The 23687-nt window shown below is 39.9% G+C and overlaps 46 non-coding genes and 5 pseudogenes across 46 annotated transcripts; all 51 read right to left on the bottom strand.

Moving 5' to 3' along the window:
• Positions 1-95: 95 nt before the first annotated feature.
• LOC146017344 (5S ribosomal RNA) lies at positions 96-214 on the bottom strand. The gene has a single exon (XR_014450220.1). It is a non-coding gene; the product is annotated as a 5S ribosomal RNA (ribosomal RNA).
• Positions 215-559: 345 nt separating this feature from the next.
• On the bottom strand, positions 560-678 carry LOC146013583 (5S ribosomal RNA). Its single transcript, XR_014446557.1, has one exon. It is a non-coding gene; the product is annotated as a 5S ribosomal RNA (ribosomal RNA).
• A 345-nt stretch (positions 679-1023) lies between these two features.
• LOC146013582 (5S ribosomal RNA) lies at positions 1024-1142 on the bottom strand. The gene has a single exon (XR_014446556.1). It is a non-coding gene; the product is annotated as a 5S ribosomal RNA (ribosomal RNA).
• A 345-nt stretch (positions 1143-1487) lies between these two features.
• On the bottom strand, positions 1488-1606 carry LOC146013581 (5S ribosomal RNA). The gene has a single exon (XR_014446555.1). It is a non-coding gene; the product is annotated as a 5S ribosomal RNA (ribosomal RNA).
• A 345-nt stretch (positions 1607-1951) lies between these two features.
• LOC146013580 (5S ribosomal RNA) lies at positions 1952-2070 on the bottom strand. The gene has a single exon (XR_014446554.1). It is a non-coding gene; the product is annotated as a 5S ribosomal RNA (ribosomal RNA).
• Positions 2071-2415: 345 nt separating this feature from the next.
• LOC146010482 (5S ribosomal RNA) lies at positions 2416-2534 on the bottom strand (annotated as a pseudogene).
• Positions 2535-2879: 345 nt separating this feature from the next.
• On the bottom strand, positions 2880-2998 carry LOC146013579 (5S ribosomal RNA). Its single transcript, XR_014446553.1, has one exon. It is a non-coding gene; the product is annotated as a 5S ribosomal RNA (ribosomal RNA).
• A 345-nt stretch (positions 2999-3343) lies between these two features.
• On the bottom strand, positions 3344-3462 carry LOC146013922 (5S ribosomal RNA). The gene has a single exon (XR_014446885.1). It is a non-coding gene; the product is annotated as a 5S ribosomal RNA (ribosomal RNA).
• Positions 3463-3807: 345 nt separating this feature from the next.
• Positions 3808-3926, bottom strand: LOC146013577 (5S ribosomal RNA). Its single transcript, XR_014446551.1, has one exon. It is a non-coding gene; the product is annotated as a 5S ribosomal RNA (ribosomal RNA).
• A 345-nt stretch (positions 3927-4271) lies between these two features.
• LOC146011052 (5S ribosomal RNA) lies at positions 4272-4390 on the bottom strand (annotated as a pseudogene).
• Positions 4391-4735: 345 nt separating this feature from the next.
• On the bottom strand, positions 4736-4854 carry LOC146016656 (5S ribosomal RNA). The gene has a single exon (XR_014449539.1). It is a non-coding gene; the product is annotated as a 5S ribosomal RNA (ribosomal RNA).
• Positions 4855-5199: 345 nt separating this feature from the next.
• Positions 5200-5318, bottom strand: LOC146014743 (5S ribosomal RNA). The gene has a single exon (XR_014447687.1). It is a non-coding gene; the product is annotated as a 5S ribosomal RNA (ribosomal RNA).
• A 345-nt stretch (positions 5319-5663) lies between these two features.
• Positions 5664-5782, bottom strand: LOC146015539 (5S ribosomal RNA). The gene has a single exon (XR_014448457.1). It is a non-coding gene; the product is annotated as a 5S ribosomal RNA (ribosomal RNA).
• A 345-nt stretch (positions 5783-6127) lies between these two features.
• LOC146013576 (5S ribosomal RNA) lies at positions 6128-6246 on the bottom strand. Its single transcript, XR_014446550.1, has one exon. It is a non-coding gene; the product is annotated as a 5S ribosomal RNA (ribosomal RNA).
• A 345-nt stretch (positions 6247-6591) lies between these two features.
• On the bottom strand, positions 6592-6710 carry LOC146013921 (5S ribosomal RNA). Its single transcript, XR_014446884.1, has one exon. It is a non-coding gene; the product is annotated as a 5S ribosomal RNA (ribosomal RNA).
• A 345-nt stretch (positions 6711-7055) lies between these two features.
• LOC146013575 (5S ribosomal RNA) lies at positions 7056-7174 on the bottom strand. Its single transcript, XR_014446549.1, has one exon. It is a non-coding gene; the product is annotated as a 5S ribosomal RNA (ribosomal RNA).
• A 345-nt stretch (positions 7175-7519) lies between these two features.
• On the bottom strand, positions 7520-7638 carry LOC146011051 (5S ribosomal RNA; annotated as a pseudogene).
• Positions 7639-7983: 345 nt separating this feature from the next.
• On the bottom strand, positions 7984-8102 carry LOC146013574 (5S ribosomal RNA). The gene has a single exon (XR_014446548.1). It is a non-coding gene; the product is annotated as a 5S ribosomal RNA (ribosomal RNA).
• A 345-nt stretch (positions 8103-8447) lies between these two features.
• LOC146013573 (5S ribosomal RNA) lies at positions 8448-8566 on the bottom strand. The gene has a single exon (XR_014446547.1). It is a non-coding gene; the product is annotated as a 5S ribosomal RNA (ribosomal RNA).
• Positions 8567-8911: 345 nt separating this feature from the next.
• Positions 8912-9030, bottom strand: LOC146015538 (5S ribosomal RNA). The gene has a single exon (XR_014448456.1). It is a non-coding gene; the product is annotated as a 5S ribosomal RNA (ribosomal RNA).
• A 345-nt stretch (positions 9031-9375) lies between these two features.
• Positions 9376-9494, bottom strand: LOC146013572 (5S ribosomal RNA). The gene has a single exon (XR_014446546.1). It is a non-coding gene; the product is annotated as a 5S ribosomal RNA (ribosomal RNA).
• Positions 9495-9839: 345 nt separating this feature from the next.
• Positions 9840-9958, bottom strand: LOC146015974 (5S ribosomal RNA). Its single transcript, XR_014448880.1, has one exon. It is a non-coding gene; the product is annotated as a 5S ribosomal RNA (ribosomal RNA).
• Positions 9959-10303: 345 nt separating this feature from the next.
• On the bottom strand, positions 10304-10422 carry LOC146013571 (5S ribosomal RNA). Its single transcript, XR_014446545.1, has one exon. It is a non-coding gene; the product is annotated as a 5S ribosomal RNA (ribosomal RNA).
• A 345-nt stretch (positions 10423-10767) lies between these two features.
• On the bottom strand, positions 10768-10886 carry LOC146016683 (5S ribosomal RNA). The gene has a single exon (XR_014449565.1). It is a non-coding gene; the product is annotated as a 5S ribosomal RNA (ribosomal RNA).
• Positions 10887-11231: 345 nt separating this feature from the next.
• On the bottom strand, positions 11232-11350 carry LOC146014289 (5S ribosomal RNA). The gene has a single exon (XR_014447238.1). It is a non-coding gene; the product is annotated as a 5S ribosomal RNA (ribosomal RNA).
• A 345-nt stretch (positions 11351-11695) lies between these two features.
• Positions 11696-11814, bottom strand: LOC146015992 (5S ribosomal RNA). The gene has a single exon (XR_014448898.1). It is a non-coding gene; the product is annotated as a 5S ribosomal RNA (ribosomal RNA).
• Positions 11815-12159: 345 nt separating this feature from the next.
• Positions 12160-12278, bottom strand: LOC146016953 (5S ribosomal RNA). The gene has a single exon (XR_014449832.1). It is a non-coding gene; the product is annotated as a 5S ribosomal RNA (ribosomal RNA).
• Positions 12279-12623: 345 nt separating this feature from the next.
• Positions 12624-12742, bottom strand: LOC146015673 (5S ribosomal RNA). The gene has a single exon (XR_014448587.1). It is a non-coding gene; the product is annotated as a 5S ribosomal RNA (ribosomal RNA).
• A 346-nt stretch (positions 12743-13088) lies between these two features.
• Positions 13089-13207, bottom strand: LOC146013570 (5S ribosomal RNA). Its single transcript, XR_014446544.1, has one exon. It is a non-coding gene; the product is annotated as a 5S ribosomal RNA (ribosomal RNA).
• Positions 13208-13552: 345 nt separating this feature from the next.
• Positions 13553-13671, bottom strand: LOC146016322 (5S ribosomal RNA). Its single transcript, XR_014449218.1, has one exon. It is a non-coding gene; the product is annotated as a 5S ribosomal RNA (ribosomal RNA).
• Positions 13672-14016: 345 nt separating this feature from the next.
• LOC146013569 (5S ribosomal RNA) lies at positions 14017-14135 on the bottom strand. The gene has a single exon (XR_014446543.1). It is a non-coding gene; the product is annotated as a 5S ribosomal RNA (ribosomal RNA).
• A 345-nt stretch (positions 14136-14480) lies between these two features.
• On the bottom strand, positions 14481-14599 carry LOC146016951 (5S ribosomal RNA). Its single transcript, XR_014449830.1, has one exon. It is a non-coding gene; the product is annotated as a 5S ribosomal RNA (ribosomal RNA).
• A 345-nt stretch (positions 14600-14944) lies between these two features.
• LOC146015672 (5S ribosomal RNA) lies at positions 14945-15063 on the bottom strand. The gene has a single exon (XR_014448586.1). It is a non-coding gene; the product is annotated as a 5S ribosomal RNA (ribosomal RNA).
• Positions 15064-15409: 346 nt separating this feature from the next.
• Positions 15410-15528, bottom strand: LOC146016944 (5S ribosomal RNA). Its single transcript, XR_014449823.1, has one exon. It is a non-coding gene; the product is annotated as a 5S ribosomal RNA (ribosomal RNA).
• Positions 15529-15873: 345 nt separating this feature from the next.
• On the bottom strand, positions 15874-15992 carry LOC146013568 (5S ribosomal RNA). Its single transcript, XR_014446542.1, has one exon. It is a non-coding gene; the product is annotated as a 5S ribosomal RNA (ribosomal RNA).
• Positions 15993-16337: 345 nt separating this feature from the next.
• On the bottom strand, positions 16338-16456 carry LOC146015401 (5S ribosomal RNA). Its single transcript, XR_014448323.1, has one exon. It is a non-coding gene; the product is annotated as a 5S ribosomal RNA (ribosomal RNA).
• Positions 16457-16801: 345 nt separating this feature from the next.
• Positions 16802-16920, bottom strand: LOC146013566 (5S ribosomal RNA). Its single transcript, XR_014446540.1, has one exon. It is a non-coding gene; the product is annotated as a 5S ribosomal RNA (ribosomal RNA).
• Positions 16921-17265: 345 nt separating this feature from the next.
• Positions 17266-17384, bottom strand: LOC146015981 (5S ribosomal RNA). Its single transcript, XR_014448887.1, has one exon. It is a non-coding gene; the product is annotated as a 5S ribosomal RNA (ribosomal RNA).
• A 345-nt stretch (positions 17385-17729) lies between these two features.
• Positions 17730-17848, bottom strand: LOC146013565 (5S ribosomal RNA). Its single transcript, XR_014446539.1, has one exon. It is a non-coding gene; the product is annotated as a 5S ribosomal RNA (ribosomal RNA).
• Positions 17849-18193: 345 nt separating this feature from the next.
• Positions 18194-18312, bottom strand: LOC146011050 (5S ribosomal RNA; annotated as a pseudogene).
• Positions 18313-18657: 345 nt separating this feature from the next.
• Positions 18658-18776, bottom strand: LOC146013564 (5S ribosomal RNA). Its single transcript, XR_014446538.1, has one exon. It is a non-coding gene; the product is annotated as a 5S ribosomal RNA (ribosomal RNA).
• Positions 18777-19121: 345 nt separating this feature from the next.
• Positions 19122-19240, bottom strand: LOC146013563 (5S ribosomal RNA). The gene has a single exon (XR_014446537.1). It is a non-coding gene; the product is annotated as a 5S ribosomal RNA (ribosomal RNA).
• A 345-nt stretch (positions 19241-19585) lies between these two features.
• LOC146013562 (5S ribosomal RNA) lies at positions 19586-19704 on the bottom strand. Its single transcript, XR_014446536.1, has one exon. It is a non-coding gene; the product is annotated as a 5S ribosomal RNA (ribosomal RNA).
• Positions 19705-20049: 345 nt separating this feature from the next.
• LOC146017077 (5S ribosomal RNA) lies at positions 20050-20168 on the bottom strand. The gene has a single exon (XR_014449951.1). It is a non-coding gene; the product is annotated as a 5S ribosomal RNA (ribosomal RNA).
• A 345-nt stretch (positions 20169-20513) lies between these two features.
• On the bottom strand, positions 20514-20632 carry LOC146015011 (5S ribosomal RNA). The gene has a single exon (XR_014447946.1). It is a non-coding gene; the product is annotated as a 5S ribosomal RNA (ribosomal RNA).
• A 345-nt stretch (positions 20633-20977) lies between these two features.
• Positions 20978-21096, bottom strand: LOC146013561 (5S ribosomal RNA). The gene has a single exon (XR_014446535.1). It is a non-coding gene; the product is annotated as a 5S ribosomal RNA (ribosomal RNA).
• Positions 21097-21441: 345 nt separating this feature from the next.
• Positions 21442-21560, bottom strand: LOC146010950 (5S ribosomal RNA; annotated as a pseudogene).
• A 345-nt stretch (positions 21561-21905) lies between these two features.
• Positions 21906-22024, bottom strand: LOC146015400 (5S ribosomal RNA). Its single transcript, XR_014448322.1, has one exon. It is a non-coding gene; the product is annotated as a 5S ribosomal RNA (ribosomal RNA).
• Positions 22025-22369: 345 nt separating this feature from the next.
• On the bottom strand, positions 22370-22488 carry LOC146013560 (5S ribosomal RNA). Its single transcript, XR_014446534.1, has one exon. It is a non-coding gene; the product is annotated as a 5S ribosomal RNA (ribosomal RNA).
• A 345-nt stretch (positions 22489-22833) lies between these two features.
• LOC146013559 (5S ribosomal RNA) lies at positions 22834-22952 on the bottom strand. The gene has a single exon (XR_014446533.1). It is a non-coding gene; the product is annotated as a 5S ribosomal RNA (ribosomal RNA).
• A 345-nt stretch (positions 22953-23297) lies between these two features.
• On the bottom strand, positions 23298-23416 carry LOC146017506 (5S ribosomal RNA). Its single transcript, XR_014450375.1, has one exon. It is a non-coding gene; the product is annotated as a 5S ribosomal RNA (ribosomal RNA).
• Between the last annotated feature and the right edge of the window lie 271 nt (positions 23417-23687).

Genomic DNA, 23687 nt, shown 5'->3' with positions numbered 1-23687 from the left:
TTGACCTCTTCCAAATGTCTGTACTGGCAATAAAAAGAAAAAGTTTCCAATTTAAATAGCTAGAGAATAAAAACAATTTGCCTGTAATGTGAAAAAACCTACAGCACCTGGTGTTCCCATGTGGTCTCCCACCCAAGTACTAACCAGAACCAACACTGCTTAGCTTCCAAGATCAGACGAGATTGGGCCTATCCAATGTGGTATGGCTGTAGGTGAGATACAGGCACTTTTTTGCCCTCTTCTACTTCTATCACCAGGTAAGCTAATACAAAAGTTTCCTAACTGTATTGGCTTACTGAAAAAAATCATGTGTTGGTAATGTAAAAAGACCTACAGGACATGATATTAGCAGGGGGTCTTAAATTAAACTACTAAAGAGGATCAACACTGTTTAGCTGCCAAAAGCAGTTGGAATTGGGCCTAAACAGTGTGGTAAGTCTTTAGGTGATGGCTATTGTGTCTGTTTGACCTCTTCCAAATGTCTGTACTGGCAATAAAAAGAAAAAGTTTCCAATTTAAATAGCTAGAGAATAAAAACAATTTGCCAGTAATGTGAAAAAACCTACAGCACCTGGTGTTCCCATGTGGTCTCCCACCCAAGTACTAACCAGGCCCAACACTGCTTAGCTTCCAAGATCAGACGAGATTGGGCCTATCCAATGTGGTATGGCTGTAGGTGAGATACAGGCACTTTTTTGCCCTCTTCTACTTCTATCACCAGGTAAGCTAATACAAAAAATTCCTAACTGTATTGGCTTACTGAAAAAAATCATGTGTTGGTAATGTAAAAAGACCTACAGGACATGATATTAGCAGGGGGTCTTAAATTAAACTACTAAACAGGCTCAACACTGTTTAGCTGCCAAAAGCAGTTGGAATTGTGCCTAAACAGTGTGGTAAGTCTTTAGGTGATGGCTATTGTGTCTGTTTGACCTCTTCCAAATGTCTGTACTGGCAATAAAAAGAAAAAGTTTCCAATTTAAATAGCTAGAGAATAAAAACAATTTGCCTGTAATGTGAAAAAACCTACAGCACCTGGTGTTCCCATGTGGTCTCCCACCCAAGTACTAACCAGGCCCAACACTGCTTAGCTTCCAAGATCAGACGAGATTGGGCCTATCCAATGTGGTATGGCTGTAGGTGAGATACAGGCACTTTTTTGCCCTCTTCTACTTCTATCACCAGGTAAGCTAATAAAAAAGTTTCCTAACTGTATTGGCTTACTGAAAAAAATCATGTGTTGGTAATGTAAAAAGACCTACAGGACATGATATTAGCAGGGGGTCTTAAATTAAACTACTAAACAGGCTCAACACTGTTTAGCTGCCAAAAGCAGTTGGAATTGGGCCTAAACAGTGTGGTAAGTCTTTAGGTGATGGCTATTGTGTCTGTTTGACCTCTTCCAAATGTCTGTACTGACAATAAAAAGAAAAAGTTTCCAATTTAAATAGCTAGAGAATAAAAACAATTTGCCTGTAATGTGAAAAAACCTACAGCACCTGGTGTTCCCATGTGGTCTCCCACCCAAGTACTAACCAGGCCCAACACTGCTTAGCTTCCAAGATCAGACGAGATTGGGCCTATCCAATGTGGTATGGCTGTAGGTGAGATACAGGCACTTTTTTGCCCTCTTCTACTTCTATCACCAAGTAAGCTAATGAAAAAGTTTCCTAACTGTATTGGCTTACTGAAAAAAATCATGTGTTGGTAATGTAAAAAGACCTACAGGACATGATATTAGCAGGGGGTCTTAAATTAAACTACTAAAGAGGCTCAACACTGTTTAGCTGCCAAAAGCAGTTGGAATTGGGCCTAAACAGTGTGGTAAGTCTTTAGGTGATGGCTATTGTGTCTGTTTGACCTCTTCCAAATGTCTGTACTGGCAATAAAAAGAAAAAGTTTCCAATTTAAATAGCTAGAGAATAAAAACAATTTGCCAGTAATGTGAAAAAACCTACAGCACCTGGTGTTCCCATGTGGTCTCCCACCCAAGTACTAACCAGGCCCAACACTGCTTAGCTTCCAAGATCAGACGAGATTGGGCCTATCCAATGTGGTATGGCTGTAGGTGAGATACAGGCACTTTTTTGCCCTCTTCTACTTCTATCACCAGGTAAGCTAATACAAAAGTTTCCTAACTGTATTGGCTTACTGAAAAAAATCATGTGTTGGTAATGTAAAAAGACCTACAGGACATGATATTAGCAGGGGGTCTTAAATTAAACTACTAAAGAGGCTCAACACTGTTTAGCTGCCAAAAGCAGTTGGAATTGGGCCTAAACAGTGTGGTAAGTCTTTAGGTGATGGCTATTGTGTCTGTTTGACCTCTTCCAAATGTCTGTACTGGCAATAAAAAGAAAAAGTTTCCAATTTAAATAGCTAGAGAATAAAAACAATTTGCCTGTAATGTGAAAAAACCTACAGCACCTGGTGTTCCCATGTGGTCTCCCACCCAAGTACTAACCAGGCCCAACACTGATTAGCTTCCAAGATCAGACGAGATTGGGCCTATCAAATGTGGTATGGCTCTAGGTGAGATAAAGGCACTTTTTTGCCCTCTTCTACTTCTATCACCAGGTAAGCTAATAAAAAAGTTTCCTAACTGTATTGGCTTACTGAAAAAAATCATGTGTTGGTAATGTAAAAAGACCTACAGGACATGATATTAGCAGGGGGTCTTAAATTAAACTACTAAACAGGCTCAACACTGTTTAGCTGCCAAAAGCAGTTGGAATTGGGCCTAAACAGTGTGGTAAGTCTTTAGGTGATGGCTATTGTGTCTGTTTGACCTCTTCCAAATGTCTGTACTGGCAATAAAAAGAAAAAGTTTCCAATTTAAATAGCTAGAGAATAAAAACAATTTGCCTGTAATGTGAAAAAACCTACAGCACCTGGTGTTCCCATGTGGTCTCCCACCCAAGTACTAACCAGGCCCAACACTGCTTAGCTTCCAAGATCAGACGAGATTGGGCCTATCCAATGTGGTATGGCTGTAGGTGAGATACAGGCACTTTTTTGCCCTCTTCTACTTCTATCACCAGGTAAGCTAATAAAAAAGTTTCCTAACTGTATTGGCTTACTGAAAAAAATCATGTGTTGGTAATGTAAAAAGACCTACAGGACATGATATTAGCAGGGGGTCTTAAATTAAACTACTAAAGAGGCTCAACACTGTTTAGCTGCCAAAAGCAGTTGGAATTGGGCCTAAACAGTGTGGTAAGTCTTTAGGTGATGGCTATTGTGTCTGTTTGACCTCTTCCAAATGTCTGTACTGGCAATAAAAAGAAAAAGTTTCCAATTTAAATAGCTAGAGAATAAAAACAATTTGCCAGTAATGTGAAAAAACCTACAGCACCTGGTGTTCCCATGTGGTCTCCCACCCAAGTACTAACCAGGCCCAACACTGCTTAGCTTCCAAGATCAGACGAGATTGGGACTATCCAATGTGGTATGGCTGTAGGTGAGTTAAAAGCACTTTTTTGCCCTCTTCTACTTCTATCACCAGGTAAGCTAATACAAAAGTTTCCTAACTGTATTGGCTTACTGAAAAAAATCATGTGTTGGTAATGTAAAAAGACCTACAGGACATGATATTAGCAGGGGGTCTTAAATTAAACTACAAAAGAGGCTCAACACTGTTTAGCTGCAAAAAGCAGTTGGAATTGAGCCTAAACAGTGTGGTAAGTCTTTAGGTGATGGCTATTGTGTCTGTTTGACCTCTTCCAAATGTCTGTGCTGGCAATAAAAAGAAAAAGTTTCCAATTTAAATAGCTAGAGAATAAAAACAATTTGCCTGTAATGTGAAAAAACCTACAGCACCTGGTGTTCCCATGTGGTCTCCCACCCAAGTACTAACCAGGCCCAACACTGCTTAGCTTCCAAGATCAGACGAGATTGGGCCTATCCAATGTGGTATGGCTGTAGGTGAGATACAGGCATTTTTTTGCCCTCTTCTACTTCTATCACCAGGTAAGCTAATACAAAAGTTTCCTAACTGTATTGGCTTACTGAAAAAAATCATGTGTTGGTAATGTAAAAAGACCTACAGGACATGATATTAGCAGGGGGTCTTAAATTAAACTACAAAAGTGGCTCAACACTGTTTAGCTGCCAAAAACAGTTGGAATTGAGCCTAAACAGTGTGGTAAGTCTTTAGGTGATGGCTATTGTGTCTGTTTGACCTCTTCCAAATGTCTGTACTGGCAATAAAAAGAAAAAGTTTCCAATTTAAATAGCTAGAGAATAAAAACAATTTGCCAGTAATGTGAAAAAACCTACAGCACCTGGTGTTCCCATGTGGTCTCCCACCCAAGTACTAACAAGGACCAACACTGCTTAGCTTCCAAGATCAGACGAGATTGGGCCTACCCAATGTGGTATGGCTGTAGGTGAGATTCAGGCACTTTTTTGCCCTCTTCTACTTCTATCACAAGGTAAGCTAATAAAAAAGTTTCCTAACTGTATTGGCTTACTGAAAAAAATCATGTGTTGGTAATGTAAAAAGACCTACAGGACATGATATTAGCAGGGGGTCTTAAATTAAACTACTAAACAGGCTCAACACTGTTTAGCTGCCAAAAGCAGTTGGAATTGGGCCTAAACAGTGTGGTAAGTCTTTAGGTGATGGCTATTGTGTCTGTTTGACCTCTTCCAAATGTCTGTACTGGCAATAAAAAGAAAAAGTTTCCAATTTAAATAGCTAGAGAATAAAAACAATTTGCCTGTAATGTGAAAAAACCTAAAGCACCTGGTGTTCCCATGTGGTCTCCCACCCAAGTACTAACCAGGCCCAACACTGCTTAGCTTCCAAGATCAGACGAGATTGGGCCTATCCAATGTGGTATGGCTGTAGGTGAGATACAGGCACTTTTTTGCCCTCTTCTACTTCTATCACCAAGTAAGCTAATGAAAAAGTTTCCTAACTGTATTGGCTTACTGAAAAAAATCATGTGTTGGTAATGTAAAAAGACCTACAGGACATGATATTATAAGGGGGTCTTAAATTAAACTACTAAAGAGGCTCAACACTGTTTAGCTGCCAAAAGCAGTTGGAATTGGGCCTAAACAGTGTGGTAAGTCTTTAGGTGATGGCTATTGTGTCTGTTTGACCTCTTCCAAATGTCTGTACTGGCAATAAAAAGAAAAAGTTTCCAATTTAAATAGCTAGAGAATAAAAACAATTTGCCAGTAATGTGAAAAAACCTACAGCACCTGGTGTTCCCATGTGGTCTCCCACCCAAGTACTAACCAGGCCCAACACTGCTTAGCTTCCAAGATCAGACGAGATTGGGCCTATCCAATGTGGTATTGCTGTAGGTGAGATACAGGCACTTTTTTGCCCTCTTCTACTTCTATCACCAGGTAAGCTAATACAAAAGTTTCCTAACTGTATTGGCTTACTGAAAAAAATCATGTGTTGGTAATGTAAAAAGACCTACAGGACATGATATTAGCAGGGGGTCTTAAATTAAACTACTAAACAGGCTCAACACTGTTTAGCTGCCAAAAGCAGTTGGAATTGGGCCCAAACAGTGTGGTAAGTCTTTAGGTGATGGCTATTGTGTCTGTTTGACCTCTTCCAAATGTCTGTACTGGCAATAAAAAGAAAAAGTTTCCAATTTAAATAGCTAGAGAATAAAAACAATTTGCCTGTAATGTGAAAAAACCTACAGCACCTGGTGTTCCCATGTGGTCTCCCACCCAAGTACTAACCAGGCCCAACACTGCTTAGCTTCCAAGATCAGACGAGATTGGGCCTATCCAATGTGGTATGGCTCTAGGTGAGATACAGGCACTTTTTTGCCCTCTTCTACTTCTATCACCAGGTAAGCTAATAAAAAAGTTTCCTAACTGTATTGGCTTACTGAAAAAAATCATGTGTTGGTAATGTAAAAAGACCTACAGGACATGATATTAGCAGGGGGTCTTAAATTAAACTACTAAACAGGCTCAACACTGTTTAGCTGCCAAAAGCAGTTGGAATTGGGCCTAAACAGTGTGGTAAGTCTTTAGGTGATGGCTATTGTGTCTGTTTGACCTCTTCCAAATGTCTGTACTGGCAATAAAAAGAAAAAGTTTCCAATTTAAATAGCTAGAGAATAAAAACAATTTGCCTGTAATGTGAAAAAACCTACAGCACCTGGTGTTCCCATGTGGTCTCCCACCCAAGTACTAACCAGGCCCAACACTGCTTAGCTTCCAAGATCAGACGAGATTGGGCCTATCCAATGTGGTATGGCTGTAGGTGAGATACAGGCACTTTTTTGCCCTCTTCTACTTCTATCACCAGGTAAGCTAATAAAAAAGTTTCCTAACTGTATTGGCTTACTGAAAAAAATCATGTGTTGGTAATGTAAAAAGACCTACAGGACATGATATTAGCAGGGGGTCTTAAATTAAACTACTAAACAGGCTCAACACTGTTTAGCTGCCAAAAGCAGTTGGAATTGGGCCTAAACAGTGTGGTAAGTCTTTAGGTGATGGCTATTGTGTCTGTTTGACCTCTTCCAAATGTCTGTACTGGCAATAAAAAGAAAAAGTTTCCAATTTAAATAGCTAGAGAATAAAAACAATTTGCCAGTAATGTGAAAAAACCTACAGCACCTGGTGTTCCCATGTGGTCTCCCACCCAAGTACTAACCAGGCCCAACACTGCTTAGCTTCCAAGATCAGACGAGATTGGGACTATCCAATGTGGTATGGCTGTAGGTGAGTTAAAAGCACTTTTTTGCCCTCTTCTACTTCTATCACCAGGTAAGCTAATACAAAAGTTTCCTAACTGTATTGGCTTACTGAAAAAAATCATGTGTTGGTAATGTAAAAAGACCTACAGGACATGATATTAGCAGGGGGTCTTAAATTAAACTACAAAAGAGGCTCAACACTGTTTAGCTGCAAAAAGCAGTTGGAATTGAGCCTAAACAGTGTGGTAAGTCTTTAGGTGATGGCTATTGTGTCTGTTTGACCTCTTCCAAATGTCTGTGCTGGCAATAAAAAGAAAAAGTTTCCAATTTAAATAGCTAGAGAATAAAAACAATTTGCCTGTAATGTGAAAAAACCTACAGCACCTGGTGTTCCCATGTGGTCTCCCACCCAAGTACTAACCAGGCCCAACACTGCTTAGCTTCCAAGATCAGACGAGATTGGGCCTATCCAATGTGGTATGGCTGTAGGTGAGATACAGGCATTTTTTTGCCCTCTTCTACTTCTATCACCAGGTAAGCTAATACAAAAGTTTCCTAACTGTATTGGCTTACTGAAAAAAATCATGTGTTGGTAATGTAAAAAGACCTACAGGACATGATATTAGCAGGGGGTCTTAAATTAAACTACAAAAGTGGCTCAACACTGTTTAGCTGCCAAAAGCAGTTGGAATTGAGCCTAAACAGTGTGGTAAGTCTTTAGGTGATGGCTATTGTGTCTGTTTGACCTCTTCCAAATGTCTGTACTGGCAATAAAAAGAAAAAGTTTCCAATTTAAATAGCTAGAGAATAAAAACAATTTGCCAGTAATGTGAAAAAACCTACAGCACCTGGTGTTCCCATGTGGTCTCCCACCCAAGTACTAACAAGGACCAACACTGCTTAGCTTCCAAGATCAGACGAGATTGGGCCTACCCAATGTGGTATGGCTGTAGGTGAGATTCAGGCACTTTTTTGCCCTCTTCTACTTCTATCACAAGGTAAGCTAATAAAAAAGTTTCCTAACTGTATTGGCTTACTGAAAAAAATCATGTGTTGGTAATGTAAAAAGACCTACAGGACATGATATTAGCAGGGGGTCTTAAATTAAACTACTAAACAGGCTCAACACTGTTTAGCTGCCAAAAGCAGTTGGAATTGGGCCTAAACAGTGTGGTAAGTCTTTAGGTGATGGCTATTGTGTCTGTTTGACCTCTTCCAAATGTCTGTACTGGCAATAAAAAGAAAAAGTTTCCAATTTAAATAGCTAGAGAATAAAAACAATTTGCCTGTAATGTGAAAAAACCTACAGCACCTGGTGTTCCCATGTGGTCTCCCACCCAAGTACTAACCAGGCCCAACACTGCTTAGCTTCCAAGATCAGACGAGATTGGGCCTATCCAATGTGGTATGGCTGTAGGTGAGATACAGGCACTTTTTTGCCCTCTTCTACTTCTATCACCAAGTAAGCTAATGAAAAAGTTTCCTAACTGTATTGGCTTACTGAAAAAAATCATGTGTTGGTAATGTAAAAAGACCTACAGGACATGATATTATCAGGGGGTCTTAAATTAAACTACTAAAGAGGCTCAACACTGTTTAGCTGCCAAAAGCAGTTGGAATTGGGCCTAAACAGTGTGGTAAGTCTTTAGGTGATGGCTATTGTGTCTGTTTGACCTCTTCCAAATGTCTGTACTGGCAATAAAAAGAAAAAGTTTCCAATTTAAATAGCTAGAGAATAAAAACAATTTGCCAGTAATGTGAAAAAACCTACAGCACCTGGTGTTCCCATGTGGTCTCCCACCCAAGTACTAACCAGGCCCAACACTGCTTAGCTTCCAAGATCAGACGAGATTGGGCCTATCCAATGTGGTATGGCTGTAGGTGAGATACAGGCACTTTTTTGCCCTCTTCTACTTCTATCACCAGGTAAGCTAATACAAAAGTTTCCTAACTGTATTGGCTTACTGAAAAAAATCATGTGTTGGTAATGTAAAAAGACCTACAGGACATGATATTAGCAGGGGGTCTTAAATTAAACTACTAAACAGGCTCAACACTGTTTAGCTGCCAAAAGCAGTTGGAATTGGGCCCAAACAGTGTGGTAAGTCTTTAGGTGATGGCTATTGTGTCTGTTTGACCTCTTCCAAATGTCTGTACTGGCAATAAAAAGAAAAAGTTTCCAATTTAAATAGCTAGAGAATAAAAACAATTTGCCTGTAATGTGAAAAAACCTACAGCACCTGGTGTTCCCATGTGGTCTCCCACCCAAGTACTAACCAGGCCCAACACTGCTTAGCTTCCAAGATCAGACGAGATTGGGCCTATCCAATGTGGTATGGCTCTAGGTGAGATACAGGCACTTTTTTGCCCTCTTCTACTTCTATCACCAGGTAAGCTAATAAAAAAGTTTCCTAACTGTATTGGCTTACTGAAAAAAATCATGTGTTGGTAATGTAAAAAGACCTACAGGACATGATATTAGCAGGGGGTCTTAAATTAAACTACTAAACAGGCTCAACACTGTTTAGCTGCCAAAAGCAGTTGGAATTGGGCCTAAACAGTGTGGTAAGTCTTTAGGTGATGGCTATTGTGTCTGTTTGACCTCTTCCAAATGTCTGTACTGGCAATAAAAAGAAAAAGTTTCCAATTTAAATAGCTAGAGAATAAAAACAATTTGCCTGTAATGTGAAAAAACCTACAGCACCTGGTGTTCCCATGTGGTCTCCCACCCAAGTACTAACCAGGCCCAACACTGCTTAGCTTCCAAGATCAGACGAGATTGGGCCTATCCAATGTGGTATGGCTGTAGGTGAGATACAGGCACTTTTTTGCCCTCTTCTACTTCTATCACCAGGTAAGCTAATAAAAAAGTTTCCTAACTGTATTGGCTTACTGAAAAAAATCATGTGTTGGTAATGTAAAAAGACCTACAGGACATGATATTAGCAGGGGGTCTTAAATTAAACTACTAAAGAGGCTCAACACTGTTTAGCTGCCAAAAGCAGTTGGAATTGGGCCTAAACAGTGTGGTAAGTCTTTAGGTGATGGCTATTGTGTCTGTTTGACCTCTTCCAAATGTCTGTACTGGCAATAAAAAGAAAAAGTTTCCAATTTAAATAGCTAGAGAATAAAAACAATTTGCCAGTAATGTGAAAAAACCTACAGCACCTGGTGTTCCCATGTGGTCTCCCACCCAAGTACTAACCAGGCCCAACACTGCTTAGCTTCCAAGATCAGACAAGATTGGGACTATCCAATGTGGTATGGCTGTAGGTGAGTTAAAAGCACTTTTTTGCCCTCTTCTACTTCTATCACCAGGTAAGCTAATACAAAAGTTTCCTAACTGTATTGGCTTACTGAAAAAAATCATGTGTTGGTAATGTAAAAAGACCTACAGGACATGATATTAGCAGGGGGTCTTAAATTAAACTACAAAAGAGGATCAACACTGTTTAGCTGCAAAAAGCAGTTGGAATTGAGCCTAAACAGTGTGGTAAGTCTTTAGGTGATGGCTATTGTGTCTGTTTGACCTCTTCCAAATGTCTGTGCTGGCAATAAAAAGAAAAAGTTTCCAATTTAAATAGCTAGAGAATAAAAACAATTTGCCTGTAATGTGAAAAAACCTACAGCACCTGGTGTTCCCATGTGGTCTCCCACCCAAGTACTAACCAGGCCCAACACTGCTTAGCTTCCAAGATCAGACGAGATTGGGCCTATCCAATGTGGTATGGCTGTAGGTGAGATACAGGCATTTTTTTGCCCTCTTCTACTTCTATCACCAGGTAAGCTAATACAAAAGTTTCCTAACTGTATTGGCTTACTGAAAAAAATCATGTGTTGGTAATGTAAAAAGACCTACAGGACATGATATTAGCAGGGGGTCTTAAATTAAACTACAAAAGTGGCTCAACACTGTTTAGCTGCCAAAAGCAGTTGGAATTGAGCCTAAACAGTGTGGTAAGTCTTTAGGTGATGGCTATTGTGTCTGTTTGACCTCTTCCAAATGTCTGTACTGGCAATAAAAAGAAAAAGTTTCCAATTTAAATAGCTAGAGAATAAAAACAATTTGCCAGTAATGTGAAAAAACCTACAGCACCTGGTGTTCCCATGTGGTCTCCCACCCAAGTACTAACAAGGCCCAACACTGCTTAGCTTCCAAGATCAGACGAGATTGGGCCTATCCAATGTGGTATGGCTGTAGGTGAGATTCAAGCACTTTTTTGCCCTCTTCTACTTCTATCACAAGGTAAGCTAATAAAAAAGTTTCCTAACTGTATTGGCTTACTGAAAAAAATCATGTGTTGGTAATGTAAAAAGACCTACAGGACATGATATTAGCAGGGGGTCTTAAATTAAACTACAAAAGAGGCTCAACACTGTTTAGCTGCCAAAAGCAGTTGGAATTGGGCCTAAACAGTGTGGTAAGTCTTTAGGTGATGGCTATTGTGTCTGTTTGACCTCTTCCAAATGTCTGTACTGGAAATAAAAAGAAAAAGTTTCCAATTTAAATAGCTAGAGAATAAAAACAATTGGCCAGTAATGTGAAAAAACCTACAGCACCTGGTGTTCCCATGTGGTCTCCCACCCAAGTACTAACCAGGCCCAACACTGCTTAGCTTCCAAGATCAGACGAGATTGGGCCTATCCAATGTGGTATGGCTGTAGGCGAGATACAGGCACTTTTTTGCCCTCTTCTACTTCTATCACCAGGTAAGCTAATACAAAAGTTTCCTAACTGTATTGGCTTACTGAAAAAAATCATGTGTTGGTAATGTAAAAAGACCTACAGGACATGATATTAGCAGGGGGTCTTAAATTAAACTACAAAAGAGGCTCAACACTGTTTAGCTGCCAAAAGCAGTTGGAATTGAGCCTAAACAGTGTGGTAAGTCTTTAGGTGATGGCTATTGTGTCTGTTTGACCTCTTCAAAATGTCTGTGCTGGCAATAAAAAGAAAAAGTTTCCAATTTAAATAGCTAGAGAATAAAAACAATTTGCCAGTAATGTGAAAAAACCTACAGCACCTGGTGTTCCCAGGTGGTCTCCCACCCAAGTACTAACCAGGCCCAACACTGCTTAGCTTCCAAGATCAGACGAGATTGGGCCTATCCAATGTGGTATGGCTGTAGGTGAGATACAGGCACTTTTTTGCCCTCTTCTACTTCTATCACCAGGTAAGCTAATAAAAAAGTTTCCTAACTGTATTGGCTTACTGAAAAAAATCATGTGTTGGTAATGTAAAAAGACCTACAGGACATGATATTAGCAGGGGGTCTTAAATTAAACTACTAAAGAGGCTCAACACTGTTTAGCTGCCAAAAGCAGTTGGAATTGGGCCTAAACAGTGTGGTAAGTCTTTAGGTGATGGCTATTGTGTCTGTTTGACCTCTTCCAAATGTCTGTACTGGCAATAATAAGAAAAAGTTTCCAATTTAAATAGCTAGAGAATAAAAACAATTTGCCTGTAATGTGAAAAAACCTACAGCACCTGGTGTTCCCATGTGGTCTCCCACCCAAGTACTAACCAGGCGCAACACTGCTTAGCTTCCAAGATCAGACGAGATTGGGCCTATCCAATGTGGTATGGCTGTAGGTGAGATACAGGCACTTTTTTGCCCTCTTCTACTTCTATCACCAGGTAAGCTAATAAAAAAGTTTCTTAACTGTATTGGCTTACTGAAAAAAATCATGTGTTGGTAATGTAAAAAGACCTACAGGACATGATATTAGCAGGGGGTCTTAAATTAAACTACTTAAGAGGCTCAACACTGTTTAGCTGCCAAAAGCAGTTGGAATTGGGCCTAAACAGTGTGGTAAGTCTTTAGGTGATGGCTATTGTGTCTGTTTGACCTCTTCCAAATGTCTGTACTGGCAATAAAAAGAAAAAGTTTCCAATTTAAATCGCTAGAGAATAAAAACAATTTGCCTGTAATGTGAAAAAACCTACAGCACCTGGTGTTCCCATGTGGTCTCCCACCCAAGTACTAACCAGGCCCAACACTGCTTAGCTTCCAAGAACAGACGAGATTGGGCCTATCCAATGTGGTATGGCTGTAGGTGAAATATGGGCAATTTTTTGCCCTCTTCTACTTCTATCACCAGGTAAGCTAATAAAAAAGTTTCCTAACTGCATTGGCTTACTGAAAAAAATCATGTGTTGGTAATGTAAAAAGACCTACAGGACATGATATTAGCAGGGGGTCTTAAATTAAACTACTAAAGAGGCTCAACACTGTTTAGCTGCCAAAAGCAGTTGGAATTGGGCCTAAACAGTGTAGTAAGTCTTTAGGTGATGGCTATTGTGTCTGTTTGACCTCTTCCAAATGTCTGTACTGGCAATAAAAAGAAAAAGTTTCCAATTTAAATAGCTAGAGAATAAAAACAATTTGCCTGTAATGTGAAAAAAACCTACAGCACCTGGTGTTCCCATGTGGTCTCCCACCCAAGTACTAACCAGGCCCAACACTGCTTAGCTTCCAAGATCAGACGAGATTGGGCCTATCCAATGTGGTATGGCTGTAGGTGAGATACAGGCACTTATTTGCCCTCTTCTACTTCTATCACCAGGTAAGCTAATAAAAAAGTTTCCTAACTGTATTGGCTTACTGAAAAAAATCATGTGTTGGTAATGTAAAAAGACCTACAGGACATGATATTAGCAGGGGGTCTTAAATTAAACTACTAAAGAGGCTCAACACTGTTTAGCTGCCAAAAGCAGTTGGAATTGGGCCTAAACAGTGTGGTAAGTCTTTAGGTGATGGCTATTGTGTCTGTTTGACCTCTTCCAAATGTCTGTACTGGCAATAAAAAGAAAAAGTTTCCAATTTAAATCGCTAGAGAATAAAAACAATTTGCCTGTAATGTGAAAAAACCTACAGCACCTGGTGTTCCCATGTGGTCTCCCACCTAAGTACTAACCAGGCCCAACACTGCTTAGCTTCCAAGAACAGACGAGATTGGGCCTATCCAATGTGGTATGGCTGTAGGTGAAATATGGGCAATTTTTTGCCCTCTTCTACTTCTATCACCAGGTAAGCTAATAAAAAAGTTTCCTAACTGTATTGGCTTACTGAAAAAAATCATGTGTTGGTAATGTAAAAAGACCTACAGGACATGATATTAGCAGGGGGTCTTAAATTAAACTACTAAAGAGGCTCAACACTGTTTAGCTGCCAAAAGCAGTTGGAATTGGGCCTAAACAGTGTGGTAAGTCTTTAGGTGATGGCTATTGTGTCTGTTTGACCTCTTCCACATGTCTGTACTGGCAATAAAAAGAAAAAGTTTCCAATTTAAATAGCTAGAGAATAAAAACAATTTGCCTGTAATGTGAAAAAACCTACAGCACCTGGTGTTCCCATGTGGTCTCCCACCCAAGTACTAACCAGGCCCAACACTGCTTAGCTTCCAAGATCAGACGAGATTGGGCCTATCCAATGTGGTATGGCTGTAGGTGAGATACAGGCACTTTTTTGCCCTCTTCTACTTCTATCACCAGGTAAGCTAATAAAAAAGTTTCCTAACTGTATTGGCTTACTGAAAAAAATCATGTGTTGGTAATGTAAAAAGACCTACAGGACATGATATTAGCAGGGGGTCTTAAATTAAACTACTAAAGAGGCTCAACACTGTTTAGCTGCCAAAAGCAGTTGGAATTGGGCCTAAACAGTGTGGTAAGTCTTTAGGTGATGGCTATTGTGTCTGTTTGACCTCTTCCAAATGTCTGTACTGGCAATAAAAAGAAAAAGTTTCCAATTTAAATAGCTAGAGAATAAAAACAATTTGCCTGTAATGTGAAAAAACCTACAGCACCTGGTGTTCCCATGTGGTCTCCCACCCAAGTACTAACCAGGCGCAACACTGCTTAGCTTCCAAGATCAGACGAGATTGGGCCTATCCAATGTGGTATGGCTGTAGGTGAGATACAGGCACTTTTTTGCCCTCTTCTACTTCTATTACCAGGTAAGCGAATAAAAAAGTTTCCTAACTGTATTGGCTTACTGAAAAAAATCATGTGTTGGTAATGTAAAAAGACCTACAGGACATGATATTAGCAGGGGGTCTTAAATTAAACTACTAAAGAGGCTCAACACTGTTTAGCTGCCAAAAGCAGTTGGAATTGGGCCTAAACAGTGTGGTAAGTCTTTAGGTGATGGCTATTGTGTCTGTTTGACCTCTTCCAAATGTCTGTACTGGCAATAAAAAGAAAAAGTTTCCAATTTAAATCGCTAGAGAATAAAAACAATTTGCCTGTAATGTGAAAAAACCTACAGCACCTGGTGTTCCCATGTGGTCTCCCACCCAAGTACTAACCAGGCCCAACACTGCTTAGCTTCCAAGAACAGACGAGATTGGGCCTATCCAATGTGGTATGGCTGTAGGTGAAATATGGGCAATTTTTTGCCCTCTTCTACTTCTATCACCAGGTAAGCTAATAAAAAAGTTTCCTAACTGCATTGGCTTACTGAAAAAAATCATGTGTTGGTAATGTAAAAAGACCTACAGGACATGATATTAGCAGGGGGTCTTAAATTAAACTACTAAAGAGGCTCAACACTGTTTAGCTGCCAAAAGCAGTTGGAATTGGGCCTAAACAGTGTGGTAAGTCTTTAGGTGATGGCTATTGTGTCTGTTTGACCTCTTCCAAATGTCTGTACTGGCAATAAAAAGAAAAAGTTTCCAATTTAAATAGCTAGAGAATAAAAACAATTTGCCTGTAATGTGAAAAAAACCTACAGCACCTGGTGTTTCCATGTGGTCTCCCACCCAAGTACTAACCAGGCCCAACACTGCTTAGCTTCCAAGATCAGAGGAGATTGGGCCTATCCAATGTGGTATGGCTGTAGGTGAGATACAGGCACTTATTTGCCCTCTTCTACTTCTATCACCAGGTAAGCTAATAAAAAAGTTTCCTAACTGTATTGGCTTACTGAAAAAAATCATGTGTTGGTAATGTAAAAAGACCTACAGGACATGATATTAGCAGGGGGTCTTAAATTAAACTACTAAAGAGGATCAACACTGTTTAGCTGCCAAAAGCAGTTGGAATTGGGCCTAAACAGTGTGGTAAGTCTTTAGGTGATGGCTATTGTGTCTGTTTGACCTCTTCCAAATGTCTGTACTGGCAATAAAAAGAAAACGTTTCCAATTTAAATAGCTAGAGAATAAAAACAATTTGCCAGTAATGTGAAAAAACCTACAGCACCTGGTGTTCCCATGTGGTCTCCCACCCAAGTACTAACCAGGCCCAACACTGCTTAGCTTCCAAGATCAGACGAGATTGGGCCTATCCAATGTGGTATGGCTGTAGGTGACATACAGGCACTTTTTTGCCCTCTTCTACTTCTATCACCAGGTAAGCTAATAAAAAAGTTTCCTAACTGTATTGGCTTACTGAAAAAAATCATGTGTTGGTAATGTAAAAAGACCTACAGGACATGATATTAGCAGGGGGTCTTAAATTAAACTACAAAAGAGGCTCAACACTGTTTAGCTGCCAAAAGCAGTTGGAATTGGGCCTAAACAGTGTGGTAAGTCTTTAGGTGATGGCTATTGTGTCTGTTTGACCTCTTCCAAATGTCTGTACTGGCAATAAAAAGAAAAAGTTTCCAATTTAAATAGCTAGAGAATAAAAACAATTTGCCTGTAATGTGAAAAAACCTACAGCACCTGGTGTTCCCATGTGGTCTCCCACCCAAGTACTAACCAGACCCAACACTGCTTAGCTTCCAAGATCAGACGAGATTGGGCCTATCCAATGTGGTATGGCTGTAGGTGAGATACAGGCACTTTTTTGCCCTCTTCTACTTCTATCACCAGGTAAGCTAATACAAAAGTTTCCTAACTGTATTGGCTTACTGAAAAAAATCATGTGTTGGTAATGTAAAAAGACCTACAGGACATGATATTAGCAGGGGGTCTTAAATTAAACTACTAAAGAGGATCAACACTGTTTAGCTGCCAAAAGCAGTTGGAATTGGGCCTAAACAGTGTGGTAAGTCTTTAGGTGATGGCTATTGTGTCTGTTTGACCTCTTCCAAATGTCTGTACTGGCAATAAAAAGAAAAAGTTTCCAATTTAAATAGCTAGAGAATAAAAACAATTTGCCAGTAATGTGAAAAAACCTACAGCACCTGGTGTTCCCATGTGGTCTCCCACCCAAGTACTAACCAGGCCCAACACTGCTTAGCTTCCAAGATCAGACGAGATTGGGCCTATCCAATGTGGTATGGCTGTAGGTGAGTTAAAAGCACTTTTTTGCCCTCTTCTACTTCTATCACCAGGTAAGCTAATACAAAAGTTTCCTAACTGTATTGGCTTACTGAAAAAAATCATGTGTTGGTAATGTAAGAAGACCTACAGGACATGATATTAGCAGGGGGTCTTAAATTGAACTACAAAAGAGGCTCAACACTGTTTAGCTGCCAAAAGCAGTTGGAATTGAGCCTAAACAGTGTGGTAAGTCTTTAGGTGATGGCTATTGTGTCTGTTTGACCTCTTCCAAATGTCTGTGCTGGCAATAAAAAGAAAAAATTTCCAATTTAAATAGCTAGAGAATAAAAACAATTTGCCAGTAATGTGAAAAAACCTACAGCACCTGGTGTTCCCAGGTGGTCTCCCACCCAAGTACTAACCAGGCCCAACACTGCTTAGCTTCCAAGATCAGACGAGATTGGGCCTATCCAATGTGGTATGGCTGTAGGTGAGATACCAGCACTTTTTTGCCCTCTTCTACTTCTATCACCAGGTAAGCTAATACAAAAGTTTCCTAACTGTATTGGCTTACTGAAAAAAATCATGTGTTGGTAATGTAAAAAGACCTACAGGACATGATATTAGCAGGGGGTCTTAAATTAAACTACAAAAGAGGCTCAACACTGTTTAGCTGCAAAAAGCAGTTGGAATTGAGCCTAAACAGTGTGGTAAGTCTTTAGGTGATGGCTATTGTGTCTGTTTGACCTCTTCCAAATGTCTGTGCTGGCAATAAAAAGAAAAAGTTTCCAATTTAAATAGCTAGAGAATAAAAACAATTTGCCTGTAATGTGAAAAAACCTACAGCACCTGGTGTTCCCATGTGGTCTCCCACCCAAGTACTAACCAGGCCCAACACTGCTTAGCTTCCAAGATCAGACGAGATTGGGCCTATCCAATGTGGTATGGCTGTAGGTGAGATACAGGCATTTTTTTGCCCTCTTCTACTTCTATCACCAGGTAAGCTAATACAAAAGTTTCCTAACTGTATTGGCTTACTGAAAAAAATCATGTGTTGGTAATGTAAAAAGACCTACAGGACATGATATTAGCAGGGGGTCTTAAATTAAACTACAAAAGTGGCTCAACACTGTTTAGCTGCCAAAAGCAGTTGGAATTGAGCCTAAACAGTGTGGTAAGTCTTTAGGTGATGGCTATTGTGTCTGTTTGACCTCTTCCAAATGTCTGTACTGGCAATAAAAAGAAAAAGTTTCCAATTTAAATAGCTAGAGAATAAAAACAATTTGCCAGTAATGTGAAAAAACCTACAGCACCTGGTGTTCCCATGTGGTCTCCCACCCAAGTACTAACAAGGACCAACACTGCTTAGCTTCCAAGATCAGACGAGATTGGGCCTACCCAATGTGGTATGGCTGTAGGTGAGATTCAGGCACTTTTTTGCCCTCTTCTACTTCTATCACAAGGTAAGCTAATAAAAAAGTTTCCTAACTGTATTGGCTTACTGAAAAAAATCATGTGTTGGTAATGTAAAAAGACCTACAGGACATGATATTAGCAGGGGGTCTTAAATTAAACTACTAAACAGGCTCAACACTGTTTAGCTGCCAAAAGCAGTTGGAATTGGGCCTAAACAGTGTGGTAAGTCTTTAGGTGATGGCTATTGTGTCTGTTTGACCTCTTCCAAATGTCTGTACTGGCAATAAAAAGAAAAAGTTTCCAATTTAAATAGCTAGAGAATAAAAACAATTTGCCTGTAATGTGAAAAAACCTACAGCACCTGGTGTTCCCATGTGGTCTCCCACCCAAGTACTAACCAGGCCCAACACTGCTTAGCTTCCAAGATCAGACGAGATTGGGCCTATCCAATGTGGTATGGCTGTAGGTGAGATACAGGCACTTTTTTGCCCTCTTCTACTTCTATCACCAGGTAAGCTAATAAAAAAGTTTCCTAACTGTATTGGCTTACTGAAAAAAATCATGTGTTGGTAATGTAAAAAGACCTACAGGACATGATATTAGCAGGGGGTCTTAAATTAAACTACTAAACAGGCTCAACACTGTTTAGCTGCCAAAAGCAGTTGGAATTGGGCCTAAACAGTGTGGTAAGTCTTTAGGTGATGGCTATTGTGTCTGTTTGACCTCTTCCAAATGTCTGTACTGGCAATAAAAAGAAAAAGTTTCCAATTTAAATAGCTAGAGAATAAAAACAATTTGCCTGTAATGTGAAAAAACCTACAGCACCTGGTGTTCCCATGTGGTCTCCCACCCAAGTACTAACCAGGCCCAACACTGCTTAGCTTCCAAGATCAGACGAGATTGGGCCTATCCAATGTGGTATGGCTGTAGGTGAGATACAGGCACTTTTTTGCCCTCTTCTACTTCTATCACCAAGTAAGCTAATGAAAAAGTTTCCTAACTGTATTGGCTTACTGAAAAAAATCATGTGTTGGTAATGTAAAAAGACCTACAGGACATGATATTAGCAGGGGGTCTTAAATTAAACTACTAAAGAGGCTCAACACTGTTTAGCTGCCAAAAGCAGTTGGAATTGGGCCTAAACAGTGTGGTAAGTCTTTAGGTGATGGCTATTGTGTCTGTTTGACCTCTTCCAAATGTCTGTACTGGCAATAAAAAGAAAAAGTTTCCAATTTAAATAGCTAGAGAATAAAAACAATTTGCCTGTAATGTGAAAAAACCTACAGCACCTGGTGTTCCCATGTGGTCTCCCACCCAAGTACTAACCAGGCCCAACACTGCTTAGCTTCCAAGATCAGACGAGATTGGGCCTATCCAATGTGGTATGGCTGTAGGTGAGATACAGGCACTTTTTTGCCCTCTTCTACTTCTATCACCAGGTAAGCTAATACAAAAGTTTCCTAACTGTATTGGCTTACTGAAAAAAATCATGTGTTGGTAATGTAAAAAGACCTACAGGACATGATATTAGCAGGGGGTCTTAAATTAAACTACTAAACAGGCTCAACACTGTTTAGCTGCCAAAAGCAGTTGGAATTGGGCCTAAACAGTGTGGTAAGTCTTTAGGTGATGGCTATTGTGTCTGTTTGACCTCTTCCAAATGTCTGTACTGGCAATAAAAAGAAAAAGTTTCCAATTTAAATAGCTAGAGAATAAAAACAATTTGCCTGTAATGTGAAAAAACCTACAGCACCTGGTGTTCCCATGTGGTCTCCCACCCAAGTACTAACCAGGCCCAACACTGATTAGCTTCCAAGATCAGACGAGATTGGGCCTATCCAATGTGGTATGGCTCTAGGTGAGATACAGGCACTTTTTTGCCCTCTTCTACTTCTATCACCAGGTAAGCTAATAAAAAAGTTTCCTAACTGTATTGGCTTACTGAAAAAAATCATGTGTTGGTAATGTAAAAAGACCTACAGGACATGATATTAGCAGGGGGTCTTAAATTAAACTACTAAACAGGCTCAACACTGTTTAGCTGCCAAAAGCAGTTGGAATTGGGCCTAAACAGTGTGGTAAGTCTTTAGGTGATGGCTATTGTGTCTGTTTGACCTCTTCCAAATGTCTGTACTGGCAATAAAAAGAAAAAGTTTCCAATTTAAATAGCTAGAGAATAAAAACAATTTGCCTGTAATGTGAAAAAACCTACAGCACCTGGTGTTCCCATGTGGTGTCCCACCCAAGTACTAACCAGGCCCAACACTGCTTAGCTTCCAAGATCAGACGAGATTGGGCCTATCCAATGTGGTATGGCTGTAGGTGAGTCAAAGGCACATTTTTGCCCTCTTCTACTTCTATCACCATGTAAGCTAATACAAAAGTTTCCTAACTGTATTGGCTTACTGAAAAAAATCATGTGTTGGTAATGTAAAAAGACCTACAGGACATGATATTAGCAGGGGGTCTTAAATTAAACTACTAAAGAGGCTCAACACTGTTTAGCTGCCAAAAGCAGTTGGAATTGGGCCTAAACAGTGTGGTAAGTCTTTAGGTGATGGCTATTGTGTCTGTTTGACCTCTTCCAAATGTCTGTGCTGGCAATAAAAAGAAAAAGTTTCCAATTTAAATAGCTAGAGAATAAAAACAATTTGCCTGTAATGTGAAAAAACCTACAGCACCTGGTGTTCCCATGTGGTCTCCCACCCAAGTACTAACCAGGCCCAACACTGCTTAGCTTCCAAGATCAGACGAGATTGGGCCTATCCAATGTGGTATGGCTGTAGGTGAGATACAGGCATTTTTTTGCCCTCTTCTACTTCTATCACCAGGTAAGCTAATACAAAATTTTCCTAACTGTATTGGCTTACTGAAAAAAATCATGTGTTGGTAATGTAAAAAGACCTACAGGACATGATATTAGCAGGGGGTCTTAAATTAAACTACAAAAGTGGCTCAACACTGTTTAGCTGCCAAAAGCAGTTGGAATTGAGCCTAAACAGTGTGGTAAGTCTTTAGGTGATGGCTATTGTGTCTGTTTGACCTCTTCCAAATGTCTGTACTGGCAATAAAAAGAAAAAGTTTCCAATTTAAATAGCTAGAGAATAAAAACAATTTGCCAGTAATGTGAAAAAACCTACAGCACCTGGTGTTCCCATGTGGTCTCCCACCCAAGTACTAACAAGGCCCAACACTGCTTAGCTTCCAAGATCAGACGAGATTGGGCCTACCCAATGTGGTATGGCTGAAGGTGAGATTCAGGCACTTTTTTGCCCTCTTCTACTTCTATCACAAGGTAAGCTAATAAAAAAGTTTCCTAACTGTATTGGCTTACTGAAAAAAATCATGTGTTGGTAATGTAAAAAGACCTACAGGACATGATATTAGCAGGGGGTCTTAAATTAAACTACAAAAGAGGCTCAACACTGTTTAGCTGCCAAAAGCAGTTGGAATTGGGCCTAAACAGTGTGGTAAGTCTTTAGGTGATGGCTATTGTGTCTGTTTGACCTCTTCCAAATGTCTGTACTGGCAATAAAAAGAAAAAGTTTCCAATTTAAATAGCTAGAGAATAAAAACAATTTGCCTGTAATGTGAAAAAACCTACAGCACCTGGTGTTCCCATGTGGTCTCCCACCCAAGTACTAACCAGACCCAACACTGCTTAGCTTCCAAGATCAGACGAGATTGGGCCTATCCAATGTGGTATGGCTGTAGGTGAGATACAGGCACTTTTTTGCCCTCTTCTACTTCTATCACCAGGTAAGCTAATACAAAAGTTTCCTAACTGTATTGGCTTACTGAAAAAAATCATGTGTTGGTAATGTAAAAAGACCTACAGGACATGATATTAGCAGGGGGTCTTAAATTAAACTACTAAAGAGGATCAACACTGTTTAGCTGCCAAAAGCAGTTGGAATTGGGCCTAAACAGTGTGGTAAGTCTTTAGGTGATGGCTATTGTGTCTGTTTGACCTCTTCCAAATGTCTGTACTGGCAATAAAAAGAAAAAGTTTCCAATTTAAATAGCTAGAGAATAAAAACAATTTGCCAGTAATGTGAAAAAACCTACAGCACCTGGTGTTCCCATGTGGTCTCCCACCCAAGTACTAACCAGGCCCAACACTGCTTAGCTTCCAAGATCAGACGAGATTGGGCCTATCCAATGTGGTATGGCTGTAGGTGAGTTAAAAGCACTTTTTTGCCCTCTTCTACTTCTATCACCAGGTAAGCTAATACAAAAGTTTCCTAACTGTATTGGCTTACTGAAAAAAATCATGTGTTGGTAATGTAAAAAGACCTACAGGACATGATATTAGCAGGGGGTCTTAAATTAAACTACAAAAGAGGCTCAACACTGTTTAGCTGCAAAAAGCAGTTGGAATTGAGCCTAAACAGTGTGGTAAGTCTTTAGGTGATGGCTATTGTGTCTGTTTGACCTCTTCCAAATGTCTGTGCTGGCAATAAAAAGAAAAAGTTTCCAATTTAAATAGCTAGAGAATAAAAACAATTTGCCTGTAATGTGAAAAAACCTACAGCACCTGGTGTTCCCATGTGGTCTCCCACCCAAGTACTAACCAGGCCCAACACTGCTTAGCTTCCAAGATCAGACGAGATTGGGCCTATCCAATGTGGTATGGCTGTAGGTGAGATACAGGCATTTTTTTGCCCTCTTCTACTTCTATCACCAGGTAAGCTAATACAAAAGTTTCCTAACTGTATTGGCTTACTGAAAAAAATCATGTGTTGGTAATGTAAAAAGACCTACAGGACATGATATTAGCAGGGGGTCTTAAATTAAACTACAAAAGTGGCTCAACACTGTTTAGCTGCCAAAAGCAGTTGGAATTGAGCCTAAACAGTGTGGTAAGTCTTTAGGTGATGGCTATTGTGTCTGTTTGACCTCTTCCAAATGTCTGTACTGGCAATAAAAAGAAAAAGTTTCCAATTTAAATAGCTAGAGAATAAAAACAATTTGCCAGTAATGTGAAAAAACCTACAGCACCTGGTGTTCCCATGTGGTCTCCCACCCAAGTACTAACAAGGCCCAACACTGCTTAGCTTCCAAGATCAGACGAGATTGGGCCTACCCAATGTGGTATGGCTGTAGGTGAGATTCAGGCACTTTTTTGCCCTCTTCTACTTCTATCACAAGGTAAGCTAATAAAAAAGTTTCCTAACTGTATTGGCTTACTGAAAAAAATCATGTGTTGGTAATGTAAAAAGACCTACAGGACATGATATTAGCAGGGGGTCTTAAATTAAACTACAAAAGAGGCTCAACACTGTTTAGCTGCCAAAAGCAGTTGGAATTGGGCCTAAACAGTGTGGTAAGTCTTTAGGTGATGGCTATTGTGTCTGTTTGACCTCTTCCAAATGTCTG

Source organism: Crinia signifera, chromosome 6, assembly GCF_055691185.1.
Source record: "Crinia signifera chromosome 6, ASM5569118v1, whole genome shotgun sequence".
NCBI lineage: Eukaryota > Metazoa > Chordata > Amphibia > Anura > Myobatrachidae > Crinia > Crinia signifera.
The sequence above is the reverse complement of the archived record's forward strand: the minus strand, read 5'-3'. Positions and strand labels throughout refer to the sequence as shown.